General features: G+C 37.9%; 1 protein-coding gene across 6 annotated transcripts in view; it reads left to right on the top strand.

Annotated features, from left to right (window-relative positions):
• Nucleotides 1-24521, top strand: part of LOC132199093 (zinc finger protein castor homolog 1-like) — a 238490-nt gene that overhangs the window by 150682 nt on the left and 63287 nt on the right. For 2 of the 6 annotated variants that reach the window (XM_059623559.1, XM_059623557.1), the window contains exon 1: nt 5785-6149. The exons of 1 other annotated variant lie outside the window; for it this stretch is intronic. The gene's annotated coding sequence lies outside the window, so the exon portion shown is untranslated. Of the gene's footprint in view, nt 1-5783; nt 6150-24521 lie in introns of those variants that run through there. 3 more of the 6 variants (XM_059623562.1, XM_059623561.1, XM_059623560.1) reach the window with 3 other exon arrangements.

Below are 24521 nucleotides of genomic sequence, written 5' to 3'. Positions count from 1 at the left end.
GGCGGGAGGGGGCCCGACATGCACACATAGGTACGTTTGTAATTGCAGCCGGCAAAGGGCGGAATCTGCAAGTTGGAGGTGCCGGGCGCAGGCTGCGGACAAGAGAGGGCAATAATTATCAGCGGCGCAGGAGCCGAGAGAACAATCAAGGACCGCAGCTATGCAAACCACGCTTGGTCAAGCTCAATATACCACACCAGACATGTGCCTCAAAACCGAGAGCAATCAGATCAATAAATAGCTGCTCCCTGTGTGTACGTCCTAGACAAGCTAGGCAGTGCGGCTGCTGCATCCAACTTGCTCCCCACTTGGGCACGCAAATTTCCACCGCCTCCGCCGATGTCTCGAGGGTGGAACTGGAGTTGCGCGTCACAGAAATAGCAATGCCCTGTGTTATTGAAATTCATTATCAAACCAATATATTAATATAGGAATTTAGAATGTACAACTGCTGAACTTGATTAAATGATCTAGTTGGAATTTTAAATGATATTCAAAACTTAAAGTAATTAGTATAAATCTGTGAAAAGAAGTATTTTGTTTGATTTTATATTACAATGGTTTGGTTAAATATTTTTGAGAATTTCCCCTTTTTAATAGAAGAATTGCTTTTTTCAGTTTTATATCAATCTTTCAATGCAATCTATTCTGATGAAACTAAATTATTGCTTTACAGTCTTTATGAAAGTTAAATCGAATAAAATAAATAAAGACTTTTTAATTCTTATCCTTTTTCTCAGTCGATTTTTTTCCTTGATTGCTTCGGATATTGTTTTGATTTATTTATTTGGCTCCAAAATTATGCGATTTTCTGTAAACATATTCATTGTTTTTGTCAATTTTACTTATAGCACATTTTAGTATTTTTGCTCTTATGATAAAAAAAATTTACTAGTATATAAAAACTAAATAATTGAAAAATTATAAAATTGATTTTTACCCTGCACCATATTGGTTAGTATTATATGTAATAATTCGCTGCTCAATTTGTTGAAGCTGCTTTCCCTCCGTGTTAACAATGAGCACAATAAAAAAATTCAGAACTGTGTCCGCAGCACGCGCACCGACCGTTTTGAGGAAGTTGGTGACCAAACGAGGCGCGACCAGCGTTTTCGCATTCAGCACTCTTTCGGCAATAATAATTCAACCTAAATTTGGGGATAACGTGACTATTATTCAAACTAGAAAAGCACCAGGCCCCGAAACGGAGCCAATAGTCGAGCACCTGCATACAGATGACCCGCGGTCAGTTATGTTGCGGTTTGGCACGTATACAAAATTCATTATATTTTTTTTCAACTCCGCTCGAACCTGTTCATTCGAAGAGAGAAAGAAGGAAAGCTTTAATACAAAGCAGGACAAAAAATTATTCAAATTAATGCCTCTTCTGCGGATAGTCAATCAGAAGTCGCTTCACGCGTTGGCCACGTTATTAACATGCAACTTTTATACACACTTTGCACCGCCATACATTAATAAAATAATTTTTTTCCTATGCGATCCACGGCGTCCGGCGGCACAAATGAAATCAAGCGTGTGCGTGCTGCGCTTCTAACGCTCATTGTACTTAAGAGGTGTAATTATTTTTTTATTTAGAAAGTGCTGCGCAACTGCGTGCCGTAATGTAATTATTGCACACATTTTATTATTGTGCGAGGCGTGATTTAATTCAAACTAGCCGCCGTCACACGAATGCTTTTCAGAATCTTAATTTACGTTTCACATTATTTAGTTATAATAAAGGCGCATTCCAAATGCGGAGTGTTTATTCATCTCGAGTATAATTAATATGCAAGTTTTGCAGAGTAACAGTGTAATTATCTTTATTAATTTTTAATTTAATTTTTATTTTCTCTTTTCAATCACTGCTTTATCATTAATTGTAGTTATTGCAAGTTAAGCTAAAAGAAGTAAAAGACATGACGATCGACGCTCCGAATTCAAATGTTTGCCAACGAACACGAAGGTATGTAAAATTAAACAGTGTTGGATTTACATAAGTTTTTTTTAGTGCTATATTGATTTTATTTCTATTTAATAAAGTGATAGAATCCTGAATATTGTATGCATAAAAAGTTCTTAAATGCTCTTTTACAATAAAATAAAATAAATTATCATTTAATAAATTTATTATTATATCCCTAAATATAATAATAAAAAACATAAAAATAAAATTAATACTTTTTTAAATAAACTTAACATCTAATTTTATAGCTTAAGTAATATCCCATCAAACTATGACTGAACTTCAAACGTTATCCTTTCCAATTTTAAATGCTTATGAGCTTATGAGCACATTTTCAATTCATTGAATAAATTCAAATATTAATTTCGTTGATCAAGAAATCAGTAGCAGTATAATCGAGACTTCTCAAGGTCTACAGTAACACGCGTGTTAAAGTGAAAGACTGGTTGTTAGAAGGGTCGTTTAAACCATTAATGTATATATGAAAAGTTGTTTTTATGGGTTTTCTACTTGTCAAAAATGTTTTAGTGAATGCGCGCAAAAAAACCAACATCTCTCGGCCACGACAGGCTTCAAATACACACACACAGCGACCAGGCGTGTGTTTATAACTTTCGAGCTCTGGCAAAAACACATCAGAGAGAGAAATCATCTTTGAGAAACAACTTTGCTCAACCCCGGCGAATAATTACTTTTTTGCACGCCTTTCCCGAAAATTTCACGACCGCGATCGATAAATCTGTTTTTGTACAAACTGCACTCGCGTTTTTTCACCTTCTTTTAAGTTCAAAAGCGGCGCGGCGCGTTTTTTAATTAAAAGCGGCGCGAGCGAAACTCGCTGTTAATAGGGCCGCGCACACGGCGAGCTGGTCTAATTTAGAAAGGCGCTTTGGCTGCCGCCGCGTTGTGTTTTGTTATTTCTCAAATAAGTGAGAAGGCACCGATGACAGAAATATCCTACACTCCTTGACGTTTGTCATCATTGGCAGAATAACTACATTTCTCTCGCTTTCAAAGCATACCAGCGCTATTATTATAACCAGCGCCAAACGCCAAGTGGCGTACAGAGGGCGGCCGACGCGCAACAAAGTGCTCCATTGTAAAGGATACACACTTTACATTTTATCCTCTCGTCCGAAGAATAATTAGACTTGCTCCGAGAAGTGTACAGAATATTATGATGTCGGAGAGAAAGAGAAGAAGAAAAGGGCGCCGCGCAGCTTCTCATCTCCGTCGTCGGTTTTTGTTTTTGCCTAATAACTAGTGCCAAAAATAATTCTGGAGTAGACACAAAAATGAAATATCGCTGCTAGGATTTTTTGTTTCTCGCTAGAAGACTCACTTTCGTTTCAAATTAGGCCGAGCAAAAAATGACTGGTGTGCCTGCCTCTTAATTGCCTCTTTGACTGAGCTGAAAACTTTCCTCTCAATTGAAGCGAAGTAATTTTAATTTTTAGTTAAAAGTAAAATCTAATTTACAAGCTGTAAAAAATACTGTTCATAAAAAACACTGGATTATTATAAGATTTTTATTAAATAATATTATGCAAGCCTAAAAGCAAAATGAAAAATGTGATTGATGATTGGTCATGTCTGTGTTTTGAATTTGCTCGTTTTTCTTATTTAGAGAAAAAATTTGGTCTTCCATCGTTTGTCACGAAATTTATTTAGTTTGAAGCTGCTATAACTTTAAGTTTGCTTTAATAAATTCTAGATTCTTGAAGAAAGTTAAACTAGATAAACATTGAAAATATTTTATATTCAATGTTCATTTGTTAATTAAAGAAATAAGTATTTAAAAATTATACGTATTTATTCCAGAATATTGTAAATAATTTTTATAATCTATTTCAAATGCATCCCCTTATTTTTCTAGAATTGCAATACTATATGTTCAAATCCGAGGACTATATCGATCTATCAAAGTCTAGGATTGGAAGCAACCAGAAATTATTCTCGATTTGTGCCTAAACTGAGGCCGGAAGTGTCATCAAATCTTGTGCAATCGAGGAAGCGCGTCAAATTGATTTGCAGCTAATTTCCTATTTGAAGGCACCTCCGCAGCCCCGAGCACCGTCATAGGGTCCTTTTGCTCTTTCTCTGCAGCTTCTGTATATAACATGCTCTTATCTGATCTAATATCTATCGGGGGCCCGCAGCAGCAGCACCGACGGAATTCTCGCGCCAGCAGAGAAATTCCGAATCCCAGTAAGAAATTCAGATCGACTCGGTAGCGCACCCCATCAACCTTTGAAACTGAAGCGAAACCACAAGAATTTGTTTGATCATCATTCCGCGCGCGCCTCCTCGCATATATTTGCCTCTCGGTAACTTGAATGCTTGATGAGCTCTTTTTCCTATAAATTAAGCTGCGGGTCATGCGGAGCTTAATGAAAAATAATTATAATTTTGTAAAAAGTTTGCGGTGCTTACCAATTTTGTTAAGATTAAGAAAATCGAATGTATTTATATTTTATTTTTGTTTCAATGTCTTCAAAAAAGTTCCTGCTGTTGTAATTTTCACCGTTGGCAAAAAATTTAAATTACACACCTTAATTCCTGACTATGTCTCAATAATATTGCTGAATTTAATAGCATCTAACATGCCATTATCGTTTTGCAATTTTTTTCCAGGGGGATGTAAAACAATTTTAAGGTGAATTTTTAGTGTCTGAACACTCTGAAAATTATAGTTTAATCTTGATAAATTTTTTTAGTTAAAAGATTTAAAATTATCGCTTATCGCTTCTAAGCAAGTTTGGCATAAATTTTTCAAATTAAATTAATTTATGTTTTTCCGAAATTGTCTTAGATTAAAACAATTAAAAATTATATTCAATTGAGGTAATGCATAAATTTATTAATATACAAAGGTGATTAATTTAATTATTCTTAGATATCTGAATATATGGTCTTGATATGATCGATGCTCATGCTCATCATGTTTAATAGGTTAATTGATATGCAATTAATTTTTTTTTGTAGCATAATATTCTTTATTGAAATATGATATAACATATAAGATCAAAATTAATGCACAATAGTCTTTTCAAAACTCTCAGAAAAATCAATCCTTCACAATTATTGTTAAATTCATTTATCAGAATTTATCTTGACAATAGCTTATATAAAAAGTTATGTTTAATTAATCTTCTAATGCACAGTTAGTAATCATTAATAAAAACATTTTAATACATCATAAATTGTTATTAATTCTTTAAATATTAATTTAATATAAAAATATTTAAAATACTCAATTTAAATTTATTTTTAATTTTACCTAGTATTAAAATACCATGTAAAATTTTTGTTAGCTGGCTTTAATTTATTTCTTTGTTGTATAACATTATCTAAGATAAAAGGCTGTGGCGCGACCTTGACTGAGTGGCCTGTATTTCTCTCTTTTCGGGGGAGAAACGCGAAGGCATCCCCGAGATACAGATGCGGCGCGCGGCCGCTTTTCTTTTCAAGCGGCTGCAGACGGAACGTGATGTGCCACCCTCGCGAGTGCAGACACGTCTGCCGGGGCGGGCGGGCGTTCATCCCCCGGCCAGTCAAGGCAGAAAAAATTGAGACAGGTTGAAATGCCATCTACCCTTGGCGAGCGGTATCTTGGGGTGCGCGCGGCTGGTGGGGGGCCGCGCGGAAAGAAAGATCATCCCCTTCTGCTGCAGCTGGGAACTATTGAATTGATGAGGAGAGCGAGAGAAGGATTTGATCTGGGGGGATGAACGAGTTATAAGATGCTGGGCCGCGATCGAGTCGGCTGGCGCTGCTGTACGGAGTAAAGTGCCTCCTTTCGCTGCGCGCACAGCCCGTTCATTACAGAAGTGGGGATACCGGAGAGGTTCAACTCGTTGTTTCAAATTAGTGTGGCACTCGCGGTCTAGCGGCGCACAACACACCCCTGGCTCGCTCTCGCTGCCTGTCTGCCTCCACACACACACATACACACACACTCACCTACCGGCTGCCCAAAATCTCTTCACCGGACTCTGGACGTGGACTTCAGTTTTGGCGCCACCAGTGTGATTTCTCGGTGCAGTGACAAAGTGTCGGAACGGCCGATTTTGACCAAGTGTGAGCCCGCGAGTGCCTGAAAGTGGATTTTCTCTCTTGACTTCTCACACCGACGAATTTCTATTAAATTTATTTTGCGTGTTCGAAATTCCATTCCTGATTGGTGAGTACTTACAGATTTTTCTTACCGTTGTTTATTCAAATTTTTATCAAATTAAAATTAAAAGTTGAAAAAAAAAATTTGGATGAAACCGTCAAAATAATAATAAAAAAAAATCATGCAGAGGGACTTATTGTTGAATTTTAAAATATTTTTTTGTATTTTTTTTTTTAATTTTATTACTTTATTCATAAATTTATTTATTATGATTATGAATTTAATTAAATGCTGATAAAATGATGAAATTACGCGTTGAATCATGCTTGGGTTTATTTATCGTCCGCGTCAAGCCGAATCGCATTATTTTGCGCGTAATTATGCAAATGGTGTTCATCATTTATCAAGTCACGAGACGCCAAACTCGTATATTATAAATAATGCAGTAAATATCGTTAAGTGCAAATCTGCCGATTTTGCAATGTTCAGCCAATATCATCTAAAAGTCTTCTCATGAATCTACAACTTTTCTACTCCCAAAGTGGCGGTTGTAATAAACTTCACAAGTTCCTAGAATGACAATAAAAGTACTTTGCTTTTTTTAATACTTTCCGTTCGTCTGCGTACGTATAATAAAAAGTCCAAAGTGACAAAAAAAAATGTGCTCACTTTGAAAGAACATTTTATCCGTCTAAACTCCTTTGACTCTTTTTTGCACTAATTTTTCACATTTCCTTTATTGAAATATATATAATTTTGCGATCTTATAGAAGCGGCGACAATAAATTGACAAGTCTTTGTCCGCCCAACTCCATTATTGCTCTTTGGAATAAATTTTCAGAGCTTGCAGCTAGTTCTGAATATTGCCCCATGCATCTAAAGGATATCCTTATTACTGGCTATGTGCGCCGCCGCCGCTGCAAAGTTTTCCAAAAGTTTGCAGCAGCCGCCAGTATTATAAGCAAATTACACACACATACATCTGAACTATACAGAAAGGGGTTTCGGGTCCGGTCGAGTTTTCTACCCAGAATGTGCAAATATGGCGGAAATTTATGGCCCCCCCAACAAATTTACAACAGCGATTGAATTTCGGCGCAAACTTCGGTGTCCGGGGGAGCAAGTTAAAAGTTCACGGGGCGCAAAAAGTGACCTTTATGGATTGCGTTTTCATTGTTCGCCGACTCTATGTGCATGTATAACTTTGGCAAATTTTCCCTCTCCGGCTTCATTATAAAATTTTTGAGAGCGTCACGACGACGACGAACGAGAAGTTGCAAAATGAAATGAGATGAGCGCGGGACATAAAAAGTGGGAATAAATTGTCTAAAGATGCGAGAGCAAGGCGCTGCTCCGCCGAGTAATAATGCCTTTGTAACTACACATAAAACTTTTTAGTAGTCAGCCGAGTACAATACGTGCAAATGGTAAGAATTTATTGCTCTAGCAGGGAATTTTTCGCGAAAATACTTCAAATTCCAGCGTGTTACTGCATAAAAAGAGCCGGAATTCGGGGCGCACAAGGGGCAAAATAATGAGAAAAATTCTGTGTCCTACGAAAGAATGCCGCGTGCTCTGCCTCTTTGCAACTGTTTTTACAACCCCTTCTTAAGGGTATCATAATAAAAGCGGGGCAAAATGCGAATCCGAGCCACATAAAATTGCACACTGGGGCAAATTCTAATTTTTTGGCAGCAAATTTTACGATCGAGAGCATGATTTTTATTATTCGGCGAAAATAATAGTGGCGGAAAGCACTGGATTTATTTGCCCGGAGAATAATAATCAAATGCAGAGGTTTACAGCTATCCTCTTAATTTTACGCTGTTTTGGAATTTTGGATTAAATCCAGAGCCGATATTGAGCTAACACACACCTCTCCGCCGATTTAATCATCTTTTCTCACCGCGTATAAATTACAAGGGGCCCCGAGCGACCCGAGCAGCGCATTTTTTCGATAAAATCGACATGAACTAAATTAAAAACGAAGACGAAAATGCTGCAAGTAATTGATTTTTCATCGCTATCGAGATTTATACAAGAGAAAATTGTGGTTTAACGAAAATTGGGAGCACATCTCGATTTTTTGTTATCAATTTTTATTGAGAAAAAAACACACCAGGCCACCCAACTCGCTTTTTATTAACTTTTTCCACGTAGCAGAGAAATGCGGAAAAGAGGTTTGACTGTGGAAAACGCACGATTTATTTTCATTTCTGTAATCCGGATATCTGGCTGGGGGCATATCATCGGCGCGCTGGAATTGCTTGTTATATTGCGACGAGAAAGAAGAGCGAGCGCGGAACGAAAAATTAAGTTCGGGAGGAAACATAAAAGCAGGAAGACGGCGGAGCGCTCGTTCGCGCCAGCCAATCCGCACCGCCGCGTCGTCCTGCTGCTCTCAATTAAAAATCACCATTGGATAATAATTAAAAAAAAATTATAAAAAATATAAATATGATCGTTTACAATTTTAACAAAAATACAAATTGACATATTTATTCTATTTCATCAGATATTTTTTTTAAAAGAATTTATTGATATTTTCCCTTACTTTTTAATTGGTTCATTTAAAAGATAATAAAACTTATACTTTTTCTTTAATATCATAAATGATGTGTGGTTGAAACGAATCCAACCCGTAAATATAAAATATGAATATCATTTTGTTCTGGTGATATCTGTTTTGTTATTCCTATATTAAAGTATCAATTTTATAATTTTGAACACAAGATCTTTGCTGATTGTGTCATTTTGATTCAAAACATGTGAGACTAAAACAGACTTTTTATGAATTTTTCAAGCAATGATTTTTTTAGATATAAAAGTATTAAAATATTAGTACCGGTGAGAATCTTAATTGAATTTTTTTTGCTTTTGTATTAGTTTTAATTTTTTTTGCAATATTGTAGCTGCTTGTAAGAAGTTAAATTAAATTAATAAATTCATTTCATTTCTGAAAACAAGTCACTTTGGGTAATGATCAATTTTAGAAAAAGGCAAAAAAATGAAAGCTAAATTAAATGATGCTATAATAATTTGCATATCTTTTTTGCTTGAACAATTTACTTTGTCTAGAACTTTTCTATATACCAAAATGTTGAACCTAAAAACTTATTTCAAGAGGGGAAAAAGCATTTAAATTAGACTGAATAAGGAATTGTCTCAATTTTTAATTTTAATTTGTTCTCCGCGAAATGCTTCGGGTTGTACCGAAGCAAAAGTAATCTACCGCATTACGATTATGTGCCGCAGACTCTCAGGCTGAAATCATAATCTGCTTTGCCCCGGCCGTCTCTCTCTCTTGAATCTCGTGCGCGCTCTGGTGAATATGCAATAAGTTATTAAACTCCTCACATGCTGCCCTTCTTCTTACCCGCTCGAGAAGTATTGATCCCCTTCTTTGATGAGAATTGCACACAAACGGCTCCCGGAGCTCCGCTCAAAGATTCATGCTGCGCCGCTAATCACTCCGACACATACATTATGATCGACACATTCGAATGCATACAATGCAATTAGACGGTGCAGCGGCTCATGTATGCAGTCAGTAATCAAGCATTATTATCCAATCGATTTTGCAGCATAGCGACGGCGGCACAGCCAGCCGGCTTTCGGCGGGCGATGGCGCGGCGGCGGGTGCGGTTTCCAGCCCTGATTTGATTTAAAATGCTCGCGAAAATCATTCATGACTGCTTTATGTGACGGATCATTTATTCGCTGCATGTCCAAAGCATAATTACTTTCGGGAGAGAGAGGAATATGGTGCGTCCTGTAATTACCGCAAAATGCTGGTGCGCTGAAATGCAATTATGCTTGTACGCCAGGAATAATTTTGATTGACATGATTAATTTTAACCAAAATTATATAATAGTTTTTTTTTACATAATTTCTTTTCAAAGAGAACTATCCATAATTAAAGCTTGGGGAATTTTTTTTTGTAATTACACTTTCAAACAAATAAAAATAATTAAAAGAGCATCATTAATATTAATTACTTAAATTTTTTTCTCATCAATTGAATTTTTACCACGTTTTTCACTACTTAAATTTATTATCCTGAAAAGCAGTGCCACTTTCAAGCTTTTCATGCTAATCTCTTGTGTCATCAAATCAAAAAAGTGGTCCCGTCGTAATTTATATTTCCGACATGTACAATTTCTTTTGCACGTGGTGTTCAAGATTTACGAAACTGTTCAATTAGCGGGCCTAATTGAACTCTTGACAATATCACGTGGAGAAATTCTCTGAAATTTATGTAGGCAACATTTTCTTTCGCCAGATTAACACAGATCTTTAGAATTCGGAGTGATTACCTCTCGTATTAGGGCCGGGCATTCGTATAAATTGTAAAAAACGAAATATAAATTTATGGACGGTCGTTACACACGGCGAGCAACTTTTCAGATTTGAAATTCCGCGTGCGAGATAAATTATTTATCGCCATCCGTTGGCACAGATATTAAATTCTAAATCGATAAGTAGTAGTTTTTGCCTCGCATGTCCCGCCTCCGAGAGTGCATTTCTCATAAATCAGTGAATCCGCTTCTATTGCTTTTAGTTAAGATCACAATTTCAGATTAAACGCAAGTACGTTTATAAGCATCGTCCGGCGAGGAAATATTTGCGAGCATAGGACACACATTTGCATCGGACCGGTTTTCATCCGATCGCCCCGGCTGACCGGCCCTCTCTTTTTATACATTTAGTCTGTATGTGGCTCTTAGCATATTAGAGCGAGAAAAAAAATACAATCATGGCCCACTTTTGACTCTTTTTTACATACCTTGAGAGTCTAAGTTGGCGGGCGGGCCATATACATTTTATTCAGATGGATGCTGTGTCGCCGTTTGCACAGAAAAAAAAATAATTCAGGCACACAAAGGGGAAAAAGACTTTCTTCCCTTTATATTTTTGCATTTATGCTGCAGCAGCAGACGCCGCTGCCTTTGAGTTTGAAAAAGCGACACTGCTGCATTGATGCAAGAAAATGGAATGAAGAGCATTTTTAAATATGTACCCTTTTTGAAGGAGAAAGCGGAGACTACTCTTGCTCTATACCTGCTGCAACGGTTTTTGCAATCTATGCAATTCGGACAAACCCGCGCGGTCTTTGTCTCTCTCTCTTCTGCCGCAAAACCGACACTTTTCTGCTTCAAACGAGAATAATTTTCTTGCCATTTAGCAGAAAAACGCCGGCTTTTGACTTTTGTCAGCGAATATAATTTTAATTTCGCACCGCGTCAGCATTCCTCCGCCGTTTCTTGTGTGCTTGTATAATCCGACGAGAAATGACGTCACTCTTTGACAATACGTATTTTTTTCCTCCATTCCACGCGTTATTCTGTGAGTCTCTAGTATAGCAACTAATACTTTTTTGCCAAACGTGTAAGTATAAGTACTTGCGTTTAATCCATTTAACGCTCCGCACTCTCGCACTCTCCTAGTAAGCGGCCTTTCCATTCAAAAGGCTTTTCAATGCGCGGTAGCCCTACAAGTTTTCAATTATCTCGTATATTTTCGTGGCTCGCAACTCTCTCTCTGGACGCGAGTTGTATTAAAAAGTACACACGCGGGCGAAAAAAATACGCACACATATAGGTTAAGGGATTTTTTCGTATATTTGTGTTCATTTGCCATTAAACCTCTTAACCTGCCAGCATGTTTGAAAGAAGCTTAAAAAGAATAAAGAAAAGTTGCTGGTTGTAATTCGAACTGTGCGCCGCCAGATTATGTAATAAGCCGCCGGCTGCTTTGCATTTTTGCAGCACACGGAAAAGAAAGAAAGAAAGAAAGAAAGGCTCGCGAAAAGTAAAATGCCCGGAGGGAAAGAGAAAAGGGTTGAACTTCTCATGTTGACAATGCCCAGCTTATTTTGTTATTCGCACGAATTCATTTATTCTTCTTGCATAGAAAACGAAGCAGTGACAAATCTTTTGATTGAGATTGATGGACAAAATGACCGCGCTCTGCTTTCATGTTGCGAGTCACGGCGGTGGTTGCGAGGGAAGAAATTTTTTAATGTGCAGCTCATATATTGGAGTAGCCGGCGCGCGATTATGATCAGCAAAACGCAACGGCCCGCCGAGTTAAGGTTATTGTAGCGTAAATAATAAAAGTTGTACTAAAAAGAATGAATAATTATTCAAAATGGCCCCCGTTTTATCCACAGCAAGTACGTTATAGAGGCGATGATGGAGTAGTGAAGCTTTATATATTTTTAAGTCCCCCCAATGGCTTATGTGAGAAAAAAGTTAAAAACAAGCGCGCGCGCGCCCACCCCGCACATGTGTAAATTTTATTCTTGCAAGTATTTTACAATATTAATACTCCGTTCTTGAGTGACAGCCGTGGCGGGTGACGGACGCGTGAAAGTAATAATTTCGGCCCCTATATATGGGGAGAAATCCGCGCGTCGCCAGCACCGGGTAATCACAATAATAATATAGATAGAGGCACATCAATATGCATAACAACAATAAAAATAAGACGGAATTTTGTTTGTTTGGCCAACCTGGCAAGAAATTTCACTACTAATGCACCCTTTGCTCGGCTCCTCCGCCTGAAAGGCGATTTTATCGGAGCTGGCATATGTATTGATTTTGCAACTCGCGGATATAAATGGATTGAAATGGCTGGCCGGCCGACTATCTCTGGCGAGCGCAACGGATGGGAATAAGTTTTCAGTTTTTCCGATACACACACACACGTATTTCATTTCCTCCATGCAACGAAACGTGTGGGTTTGTTTGTTGCTGGCCGGGGCGAGTTCTTTCTTTTCCCGATCGCATTTGTTGATAAAAAAAAGAATGTACACATTAAGCAGAGTGACAAATATATACATCTGCAGAAATAAGATGCCGCAGGTGACGTCATTCGCTGCTATAGGGGGAAGAGGGAAAGTTAGAAATTGGTTCAGATGTTTTGTTAAAAAAAAGGGTTAAACGAATATAAAATCGCATTATGATGTTGATCCGAAGTGGTGCAAAAAAGAGCGGGCGCTTGGATTTCTCTCTCTCTCCGTCTCTCTCTTTTTGTTCATTCTATATCAAATAATAACAAAACTACTGTTGGAAGAGCGGACGGAACCCTTGCCCGTGAGAGATCAATCGCCTGGAGTAGTGTTTTCTGACAGCTGTGCGACAAAATCGGCCAGCAGGAGCAGCTCCTTTGATAAAATAAAGCTTGTGTGTGTGCGGATCTATAAAAAACGAAAGGGGAAAGCGCGGCACTAGTGCACGCTTGGCAAATTTATAATATTTTAAAATCCCTCCTCCTCCCTCATCCCGCGCGCCTCGCATGTGTGTATGCGCGCGTACTTAAGTTTCAATTGAACAAATTTCTATAATAAAAAACGAACGGCAGCAGTGGAAAAGAGGCTTTTGAGAGCAGAACAGAATGCAATTTATTATTATATATATATGGCGCGCACCCAGAGGAATACATTACGCACGCATGCCGAATTGAAAAGATTAGTTGTGCAATGGGAAATAGATTTTTCACTCGGAAATAAAATAAAATCAACTCTCCTCTCGCGCATGTTGTGAAGTGTTTATGCCCCATTGATGTCAATATTTTATGCAGCTTTTTATTCAAACAGGAAACACTCGAGAAAAAGTAGAGATTTGTGAAAAAAAGTAAGTAAATTGATCTTTAACACGGAGGTGGAAAAGCTGGCAGCCACAAAGCCGAATTTTTAAGCGCACAAATGAGCACTAAACGAGATAACAAGCGCAATAGAATTCTCTCTCTCTCTCTCTCTGGGCGGCGGCGGTGGCACAGCAGCTCTTTCACAAAGGGCGAAAAGAGAAGAGAGATGCAGTGGCGGCGACACTCATTTGAGCGTGTTTATTTTACACACGACGCAGCAAAAATATATATATAAAAATAAAAAGTGATGAACCACTTGTTGCAAATGTAGATCCACCCATGCTACGCCACACTACTACAATATATGAATACAAGGCAAAAAGAGCCGGCGAGAGAGAGAGAGCGAGCCCTGCCACCACCACCACCACTGTAAGTGCGAGAGAGAGAGGCACCGTATTCGCCGGTATCATTTCATCCATGTTGAGTTGCCGGGGTAAATTTTCTTCGTACTATACCCTAGATATCTTCTCGCAAATTTATATCAAGCGCAGCAGTGGCGCGCGAGCAAGCGAGAGAGGGAGAGAAGGTAAAAGCGGGCAGGCGAGCCGAGCAGCAGGGTCGTCGTCTGCCCAATCGAGCCCATACATACCACCCCATCCAGCAACCCAAGTTGTAGAGAGAGTCTTTATTGATTTCTTAACTGCAGCTCAAGCTCTCTACGACCGAAATTTCGCACACAAAGTCGTCTTGATTATGGCCATTCCACCTGCCTGGAAATTGGCAGCGAATTCCACCCTTGTACGCGCGCCGCTGAAAGGGCTGCTTGGCACGGAACGACGATTTCGAATTGTGACATTTTCAGAGCCAATTTCTCGTCTCGTCATCGCCGAGATAAAACTTAAATTTGGCTAAACTCGTCTTCTGACTTACAGTTATGCAACCTGTGAAACAGTATTCTCGGAATAGTAAAATATCCTAATGTAATTTTGATTTAATTCCAGAACATAAATGTCTTTCAATGTTGATTTTAAATCAATTTCGTAATTTTTATAAATGTAAGGTGAGGAAAATTTGCACCAGACGCCGAACAAACTGATTATTCCATATTTATTTTATAATTTTTCCTTTTCACAGATGACTTTCCGTTGGAGTAATTTGTTATGACAAAGCTAATTTCCGTCAATTCTCGTTTCCATTGTTCCAATTATGCCCGCTTTGTGCAAATAATCAAATCACTTCCATTCCAACAAAAAAACAAAACACATGCACTCTTCAGAAATAAAATAGAAAAAAAAATTGCTCACTCTGCATAAACATAAATGTGCGAATTTAATCAGAGACCCCTGCTTGAATCGTCTCTATGGTCATTTTCCACGGCGACGGCTCCATTGTGAATGACGTGCATCTGCGACCAAAGCTGCACCTGAAGCGTGCGCTACACTTCTCTATATGTTCGATGGCGTGTGCTCTGCTCTTATAATATATGTGCGCTCTCACACCACTGCTTTAGTTGCCACGCGACTATACTTTATTTCTCTATGTTCGAATGCCCACCCGACTACTACCAGTCTCTAGACGCGGTGGATAATGCGAGCAGCTAGCCGAGTCTTTCATTACGCGGCTCAATGCAAAGCAGCAGCAGCAGCACCGGCGAAACCAACCCCTGATGGGCTGCTCCGAGACATTGGAACGCGACCCTCGGCCAAATTCAACAGCACCACGCCCATTCCGCCGGCTGCCGAGCTGGTCTCTTGGCCCGTCTTGAAGCTACGCGATGTTCAACGGCTCGTGCCGATCGTAGACCCCTGGTTATCCGGATGAACTTGACAAATATTAAAAAATAAAAAACAAAATAAATAAAAGATGAGGAAAAAATAGAATTGAAAAAAACAAATTAGCATTTTCAGAGACTTTTGAATTACCAAGTTACCTGCAGTGATCAAAATTTACATTTTTCTCTATTTTTAAGAAAATATTTATGCTTTTCAGCATTAAAAATATGTAATTTTTTCAGTTTTCAGGGCTAAATTGTAATTTAACAACTTTCCACGTTAATCGACCAAAATTTAATATTTTCTAAATTTGAATTCCAGAAATACCTGGAAATAATACAAAAATTATGGAATTTTTTTTAATAAAGGGCAAATTTTTATGCTTGTCATTTCCTTATGAAGTTTGTATTCATGCGTCGTATCTTTCAAGTCGTATTCGGAGAGCAGAGAACCGGCAGTTTTCGATTTTACGGTCAATAAGCGAGTCAGCAGACGACAAGTGGGCAATGAGCGAAAACTCAATTTGGTCGGAAAATCGCGTCCTCGCGGAATCTTTTTTGCATATTTTAAGTGACGTCACGGGCCCTTTTCAAGAGAGCCAATTTCTATTCTTTTCATCTGCTCTCTCTGGCTGACTGTTTTCCCTCAAGGCGCTCCTCGCTTGGCTTTATCCTCCATAAATTTTATGCTTTTGTGTTCTCCATAAAGCGGCGACGGCGACGGCGACGGCGCGCTCTCTGCCTCCTGCTTTTTAATCCTTGAAAATTTTCAAAACTGCTCTCCTCGTATGTGTGTAATAAATCTGGGCCGTAATTGAAAAATTGATTGCCGATGATAAGGGTCTCCGTGAAAATATAATAATAACGCGCCTCCGGTGGTGCATTTGAAAAGGTGTAAAAATGAGGCTGTAAATTTCACTCACACAGAGAGTGCACAGCGAATATTATAAGAATCCTTGCACTCATCAGACAGAGCCACCTTTGTGTTTGTATAGAAACACACGCCAAAGATAAATAATACACACGGAGCCGCCGGCTTAGCCGGCCAGACAGCGGACATCAAAAGCCGGGTGGATTAATTAATTCCAACACCATATTATGTCCCGGGCCGAAAGCCGTAAATCAGCAATTTCCAGAGATGGAGGAAAAACGTTTGATTATTAATAATAAAAAAAAATCCCTTACGCTCCCTTCCGGCGGAGGGCGATTGGCTTTGCTGAAAGCGCGTGTTTTTTTAATTAAAACTTCCAATTAAGTAAGCTGCTGTGCGCGCGCGTCTTTGAACGCCTTAAAGTAGGCAGCACGCGCGTTTAAAGCTCAATTCTGGCAGTGCCGAGTAATTTTCAAAAGGTATTGAAGCAAAAATCAATATTTCCATACTTGCACACATGCGTGTAAGACGAGGCAGGCAGCCGGCGAGAAGACGAAGAGAGAGAGAGACGACGTACCTCTCCTATAAGGAAAGAGTTAAGGGAGGGCCGCGCAGCCACTGCACACCAGCGCCTATACAAAATTTGTTCACTCTCGACGCGGCGCGCGCGTTATTTTTAGAAACAAAAAGATCAAAGTGTGTACTACAAGAAAGAGCACGGATTGCCTTCTTACAATGTATTTTACGTGTACATAGAGCCAACACTGTATGAACATGCAATTTTTTCCACAACATTTCAGTTTTAGAAGGCGAAAATTTAAAAACAGCAGCAAGCTCGTAAAAGAGGAACGCAGAAAATGGTCACGTTTTGTGCAGAAAGAGAAGAATAAATTGATGGTTAAAAAGTTTAAAATAAATTAAGATTTAATTTAAATGTACATTGATTTAATTTTTTTTAATTATAGTTCATTATTTAAACAAATAACGTTATTACTAGTAATTATTTTGGCATAAATTTTTTTTTAGTTTTAGAATATATCACATGAACTAAACAATTGGTTTGTAATTTTAAATTTGTACAAATAATAAATATTAATTTTTTCCAAGTTTCCTTAAAGCTTATCTAAATAAAATTAAATTTTGATAATCTGTAGTTTGTTTTGTTGCGATATTTGTCAGGAATGAATTAAGGTGCAGAATGAAAGAATATATATATAAGTGAAAAGTATAATAGTCAGAATTATTTGCTATCAAACTTTGCGTCGTCCCAAATTTCAAAAAAAGACAATAAAAAAAACGGGGTCTTTCTGCTCTGCGCAGCTGTTTCACATCGGTGTGCAGACTGAAAATTGTATCCGCATCAGAGCCGATTAAATGTATAAAATTCAAAAGCGAGCCATGTTGACAAAAAGTTTAAATTTTTCGGTGAAAAAAGTTTGATTTATCGCGGCAGACATGTGCGCCGCGCGGCAACCCTTTTATTACAAAACCAGTTTTTTAATAATAAAGCGGAGAGAGGGTGCAAGCAAGGGCCGATGATAATTCTCTCCTTTTTCCCCATTATGATTATGCTGCTGCACACCCAGCCGGACAAAGTCCCTTTCTATAGAGAAAATTGTAAAATATCATCTGCTGGTCAGAATAAAGCAGTATAATCGAGGGGCGATCCGCAGCCACCCACTTTTTCAAATGAAAAAAGCCTAGCGAGCCACATTTTGATAATTTCCAGTAGACGCGTGCATACTCCTTATCCCCCTCCTTTATATCAGTATATTTTATGGTATGGACAGGCGTGCGCACGGCAGCTGCACTCAACCGTGTGGCCAGCAGCATCCTTTCTTTCATTTGTTGTTATACCTCCGAGTAATTGACCAAGAGGCAGATTATCATTTTTAATCTATCATAAATAAGGAATGACTCGGAATTTTCCTTCCAAAGGGTTGTGTGTGAATTTAAAAAGAACGAAAAAAAAATAGAGGAAACCAATCTGTGGGAATTCGTTGGACATAATGACACACTGCCTGCTTTTGATAATAATTTCATTAAGATAGCGGCAGGAAGAGCGAAGAAAAAATAAATAAGAATAAAGCCACGAAAAGTCAACATCTGTCCCTAGCGCGTTTTTATTTATTTTTTTTTTTTTAATTCCACAGACGATGATGATGATGAGACGCACATGATGAATTTTACTCTACAAACATACATCCGAGTATGTGTATTAATTTATTTTTTCCGTCTCTGTCTCGTTTGAACATTTGTTGCTAATTTCTGGCACAAAAAACAGTGAAAAAATATGAGAAGACGTCTGAACGAGCGCTAATGTGAGAAAGGCATAATATTTTATTGAACGACTGCGCCGCCGCCGCCGCTGCTGGTAATATCAGGAAATGTCTTTATCCCTTGTTGACAACTACAATAAAAATACTTTTGATGACCTCATGCGCGCGACGAGCCACCATTAAAAAGACCAATTTTCAACATCTGCCACGAAAGTTACGAGCGCGAGGACGGGAAAATTAAAGTGCTGTTTTTTTCGCGTTTTGCTGGAAAGTGGGGCAGATCAAGAAAATGAGCGAATTTAATTTGATCGAGCTCACAATTTTATTTCTTGTATCAAATTAAGTTTTTAGAAATGCACAGATCAACTTTCATGATTTTAATCCTAACAATAAATATAGTGATAAAATATTATTTATTCCAATTAGATGGAAAAGATAAATTTATCTAAAATAAAAATGAATGATCTTTATGAAAAAAGATTTGAAAACTTTAAAAAAAGTGAGAGAAGGAAAACGTTTCTAGCAAAACATTTAAGATTTGTGTCAATTTTAATCAATTTAATTTTCTAAAATTTATTATCAGAAGAAAACTTTAATTTTGGCTTTTAAAAAATATAATATGATTATTCATTCATTTATTAAATCTAATTAAAATGTGGAAAAGCAGTTTAAAAATTGTTAATTTCAATAGAAAAAACCGACTTTGTACCAACAACTGAGGTCAAAGCCAACTACGCAAAAGATTATTCGGTCTTTTAACACACACGTGACTGCTTTTGGCCAATCAAAGCCTTTTCTGCCGTTATCCAATTTAGCTGCCAGTCACTCATTAAAAGTCAGCTCGAACTTTTGAAATTTCCAAACTCGCAGTACTTGTACATTGTATAGATTGTACTTCTTAACGTCCCCCTTCACGCTCTCCACACAGCTGATGAGAATGAAATTTCCCATCTGCACTCGCACACACACAGCGGCACATGAGCGAAATAATTGCCGCTCCATAATACAATAATGTACTCTCTCGATAAACCTCTCAAATCGCGTGGCGTGTACCAAGGTTTATTGCAATCGCTCTGCGCGCGAGTAAAGGGGCATAAATATGGTAGTTTTGAGTGCAAAATATTGCGAGCTCATGGACATGCAAGCGCCCCGTGCGCGCGATACAACGAAGGGAGAACATAAAAATTGCGGCGGCGGCGGCATAAGCGGTCAGCTCGCGAGAGTATTGATCATCTCTCATGTGAAATGAAATTGCAATTAAAAATATGAACTCGAATGCTGGCTATCATGCAATTGTTTCCTACGGCTTTGCACTCTGGTCTGCGCGCTCTATTATTTAGTTGGCTGCGGTGAATCCGAGGTCAGCAACTTCTACAATTTATGAATTAAAATTTTTTTATTTATATATTGGAAATAAACATTTATTTACTTTTAATGAATAATTATCAGTTAATGAATAAAAGTAATTAAACTAGGTCAAATTTTTTTTATATTTTGATTTCTTTTTTATGTCAAAATTGAAAACCGTTTTGAAATTTTGAACCTTCGTCTCATTATCAGCAATTTTGTAAATTTACTTAACTATTTAATTCAGTAAAAATTTAATAACAATCTTTTGTTGTTGCATAAAAATGTAATAATTGATTAGAAAAAAATATGCTCTCATGAATTATTTACTCTGACAATAAATTTTGGAATAATTCATATTTTTATAGACTATTTTCATTTAACTGATTAAAATCATCAACCCTTTGCAAATAATGCTGGCTGCTGCATTAAGCTGGAAACTGGTGGATTTGTTTGTATGTAGTGGTGCTCGGTACACTTTATTATTTGTGCAGCCCGCCAGTTCGGAATCACATTATGATCCGGTCTGGCTGACTGCGAGGGGGTGGAGGGGGTGGGTTGGCGGCCGTCGATCGTACGTACAGGTACAATTGCAATAACTCCATTACGATTGTTGATAATTAACTTATCCTATCGTGATATGCTTTAATTATTCCACATGCTCGGCATTAAACTGCATTTGGAATCATTTAATTACGCCCATAATTGCAATTTCATATCGTCGGTGCCCAGCGCGCCGCCGAGGTTTAGTTTCGGGCTGCCGATTTTGCGGTCGGGCGTGTTTGTTGCCAATTTGGAAGCGATTCGATCGGCTGTATACCTTTTAATCTGCTTTGTGGATTTCTGGACAGCTGCGCGAGTCCAGCGGGAACGACGAGCGGCGCGAAACGAGAACACGTGACGAGTTCCGATTGAACTGCGTGATAAAGTGAATTGTTTCAAAATCTTCACCAATTTAATTTATGCTAATTAGAAATAATTCAAAATTTCCTTGAATACATTAATAATTATTCTCGATGTCTCGTAATTAAACAAAATATTAATAGAAAAATATTTTATATTGCTGAAGCTAACTTTTGTTTATTTTCTGTTGAGAGACAACTTAGCAAAATTTATATAAATTTAATTTTGTTTACTGAGTTCTTTTAATTTTATTATATAAATGAAAGAAAATAAAGTGTTTATTAAATAAAAATAAAAATAGTAAAATAAAAATATATTATATTTTAAATAAATTTGATAAATTTAATTTATTTAAATTTTCATATCTCTTTAAAAACAAATGAAAAAATTGCTTCACGTAAACAAATATTTTTATATCTTTTATACTGGCAATTTAAACCAGCTTCCTGCCTGTTTGCTGTAATTTCGCGATATATTGCCAATTTTTTTTTTAAGACCGCGTGGGAAAACAAGCCGCGAAACGACGTGTTCTCGCAGCGGCGGCCGCGCTGATTACGTTCGCCGAAATTAAGGAAATGCTTTTTGAGGCTCATTGAAAATTTATTTATGCAACCGCACTCGGTGTTTATTTCTCTCCACGTGTGTGTACGATTGTATTCTTCGCGAGTATATTCAGCGGGCTAAACAAACATTGTTGGGAAAGGAGCCGCGCGCGCGGCCATCGAAAACCCTTTCGCAAATAAAAACTCGCGTGTCTCTTTCACGTGTGTGTCATTTTATTCGCCCGTGTTGCCATGGAAACGCAAATAAACAACAACACATTAATGAATGGCAGTAATCGTGGCCTGCAGAAAGAGAAAAATGAAGCGTCGTTTAATTTTTATCAACATCAATTTCTCCCTCTCTCGATATTTATTTCGCGGCCGCACTTGTTAAAAGTGCGAGGTTGTTATCTCTTTTCTAGCACGAGCAAAAAACTGTTGCGCCCCCATTTCCATATAAAACATTCTCTCTTTATTTCTCTCTTATTTCCACGGCACAGCTCATTTACATGAATTTTATTTTATCGCGAACAATAATTCTTACATAAATTTGGATAAAACAAAAGTGGCACGTTATTATTGTTAGGAAATTTTCCGAGTAGCACCGACCCATTAAGATTAAAGTCTCGCCGCGACGTATATAATTTTTCCGAAATGGCGGCGAGACCGCAAGGTGAATATGAAATTAAATAATAACGATTAGCAGGAAAATGTATAAATTTTTTTGTCGTCTTTCGGCCAAAACGGTTGACACGCAAAAGGCACTGCGCGATCTTTCTTCTTGATGCAGATTTTATTGCCCATATTTCGAGCCGGCAAAAACTCCGAGCTGCTTTTTGCTCGAATGCACATAACATTATAATGTACGCGAGTCGGTCTATAACAAAACACGGTGTGTTTTTTGAATAATAAAAGAAGGCAGCTATAGCAGTTTTGTGTGTAATAAATTAGCATGTAATGTAAATAGGAATAATAAAGGACGTGTTATCTTTTATAATATGGCAGGGAAACAGGAAAAATGCTAAGCTAATTATACGGTTGTAAACGCGAAAAGAATATTTCCTCTCCAAAAACGCTTTGCGTGGAAGTGCCGAAGTGCTGCCGCGCCGAAAAACACACACACACCAGTTGCCTGTTAAGGTCGGTTATCTCTCAAATATTAATCAGCTGCCGGGAATATAATTGCTTGTAAAAACCCTGATTTTTTCTGTATTAAATTTTCGTATAATAAATTAATTGTTGTAAGTATATATAAATATAAAATTCGCGACAGGAAGTTGTCACAAAAGATTGAAGATAAAGAAAATTTATACACGGAGTCGTGTCTCCTTCGGTGCAGGAACGGTTATGGCGAATAATATAGAGCAAGAATCTCCTTTTACAACCGCAGTTATTGAACTCGCGTCCTTTTGCACAAGTAATTGAGAAGTTTAAGTCAACCAAAGCTCCTCTCCAACACAACAATACGCGTGGGTGCGACGGAAAACCGCAATTCTACGCTTGACTGTGAGCGAATAACATTCATACAATTTGTCTCCAAGTGCGAGAAAAGGAGTGACATTTTTAAAAGGCCCAGACAAAATTTCTTTTTATATCTTAACGGATCTGATTTCTTTAAAATGTTAATTTTGCAACTTCAATCCAAGATTAAGGCCATAAACTCCGAAATGGCTCCCTTTACTTAAACTAAAAGCTACAATGTTGCAAAAATTCGTTGTACCAGTTTTGTGAGTTAAAAAAATGATTTCAGTTTTGCGCAAAACCTTGAGTGCTGCGAGCGATAAAATTTACGCAACTTTTTTAGCACGTTTCCGAATCTGCACTCGCTTAATCTGGGCCTATAAAATTCGCGAATTTCATCAAATAAAATAAAATTAGCCGACGGCCGGCGTTAATTTATTGCACGCGCGCCAAAACGGCCTGTTGCTCTCCCGAAAAAGAGCATCTCTTGTTTGCTCTCCGGTTGGCCGGCCTGTCAAGAAGTAACGGTGCGTGCGGGTGTAGTAATAACGAGAGATGAGAGATGCTCTGCATACTTGACTAATTACCTCGGATATATTATGCGGGTATTCGAATAAATAAAACGAGGTGAAAATAAATTTCTCCTGACCCCAGACTGACACCGAATGGGAAATAAAATCAGTCTGAAATCACGCCTGCGCGTGTTTTAAACAAACAAAGAGACGGAGCAGGAACGGGTTGAGGAGATGAATATATAAATTTATGGGCTCATCAGTTTATTAAATATTCGTAATTTCCATAAATAAAAGAGGAGGCCCGTATATAAAATCACTTTGATGGCGATTTGCTCGCGCAAATGAGCTTCGTCTTCCATCAGGACGCGCGGATCGTAAACTTTTTGGTTTTATGAATTTTTTATTAATTTATTATTTGGGGAGTGGGCTCTGCGTTTATTACATTCAGCACACATATTATGCGGGTTTATTCAAATGAAAATTTTAAAAATTAATGCCGGAGATAAAATCTTTTCGCCCGAATTTGTAGGGAGCCGCCTTTCTTAATAAATGCGTGTCGATTATTTGCCAAGAGTCGAGCAACTCATCGGAATAAAAGTGGCGTGCATCCAAATCAGTTTCTGACGACACTAAATTCGTCAAATGAACTGGCCGCGGCTGCATTTTACCAAGTACAATGACATTATCGCACCCAAAGTCTTCGCATTTCGATTCGCGGGCTATTTTCGCCGGTGCGCGCGTTCCAATTCGACGACGATTAATTTAGGGCGAAATTAATTCGACTGCTGGTCACGTTCTTTCTTGACTTTCATCAGCTGCTTCGGTTGACGACGAGCACGCTTAACCCTTTGCTGCTGCGTATTGTCATTAAATATTGGTCCTCTCATTAGCGTGCGCTCTATAAACATTGTGTTTGTCCGCCGGCGGCACATGATGTCGCCTCAAAATTCTGAAATTACGTTAGCGCCTTTTCTGCTCAAACCGCGTGATTCTTACGTTCCTCATAACGACGTAGTTCTTTTTCCATTTTTCAAATATATATATTTTTTATGTTGAATAATAAATACTTCTAAAACAGTTCTTTTAATGAATATTTTCTGTACACAAAACTAGATATTAACATTTACGACAATTATTTTCCCTAGACCAATTGCAGAA

This window comes from Neocloeon triangulifer, unplaced genomic scaffold (genome assembly GCF_031216515.1).
Source record: "Neocloeon triangulifer isolate White Clay Creek 2 clone unplaced genomic scaffold, ASM3121651v1 ptg000013l, whole genome shotgun sequence".
NCBI classification, from domain to species: domain Eukaryota; kingdom Metazoa; phylum Arthropoda; class Insecta; order Ephemeroptera; family Baetidae; genus Neocloeon; species Neocloeon triangulifer.
The sequence above is the reverse complement of the archived record's forward strand: the minus strand, read 5'-3'. Positions and strand labels throughout refer to the sequence as shown.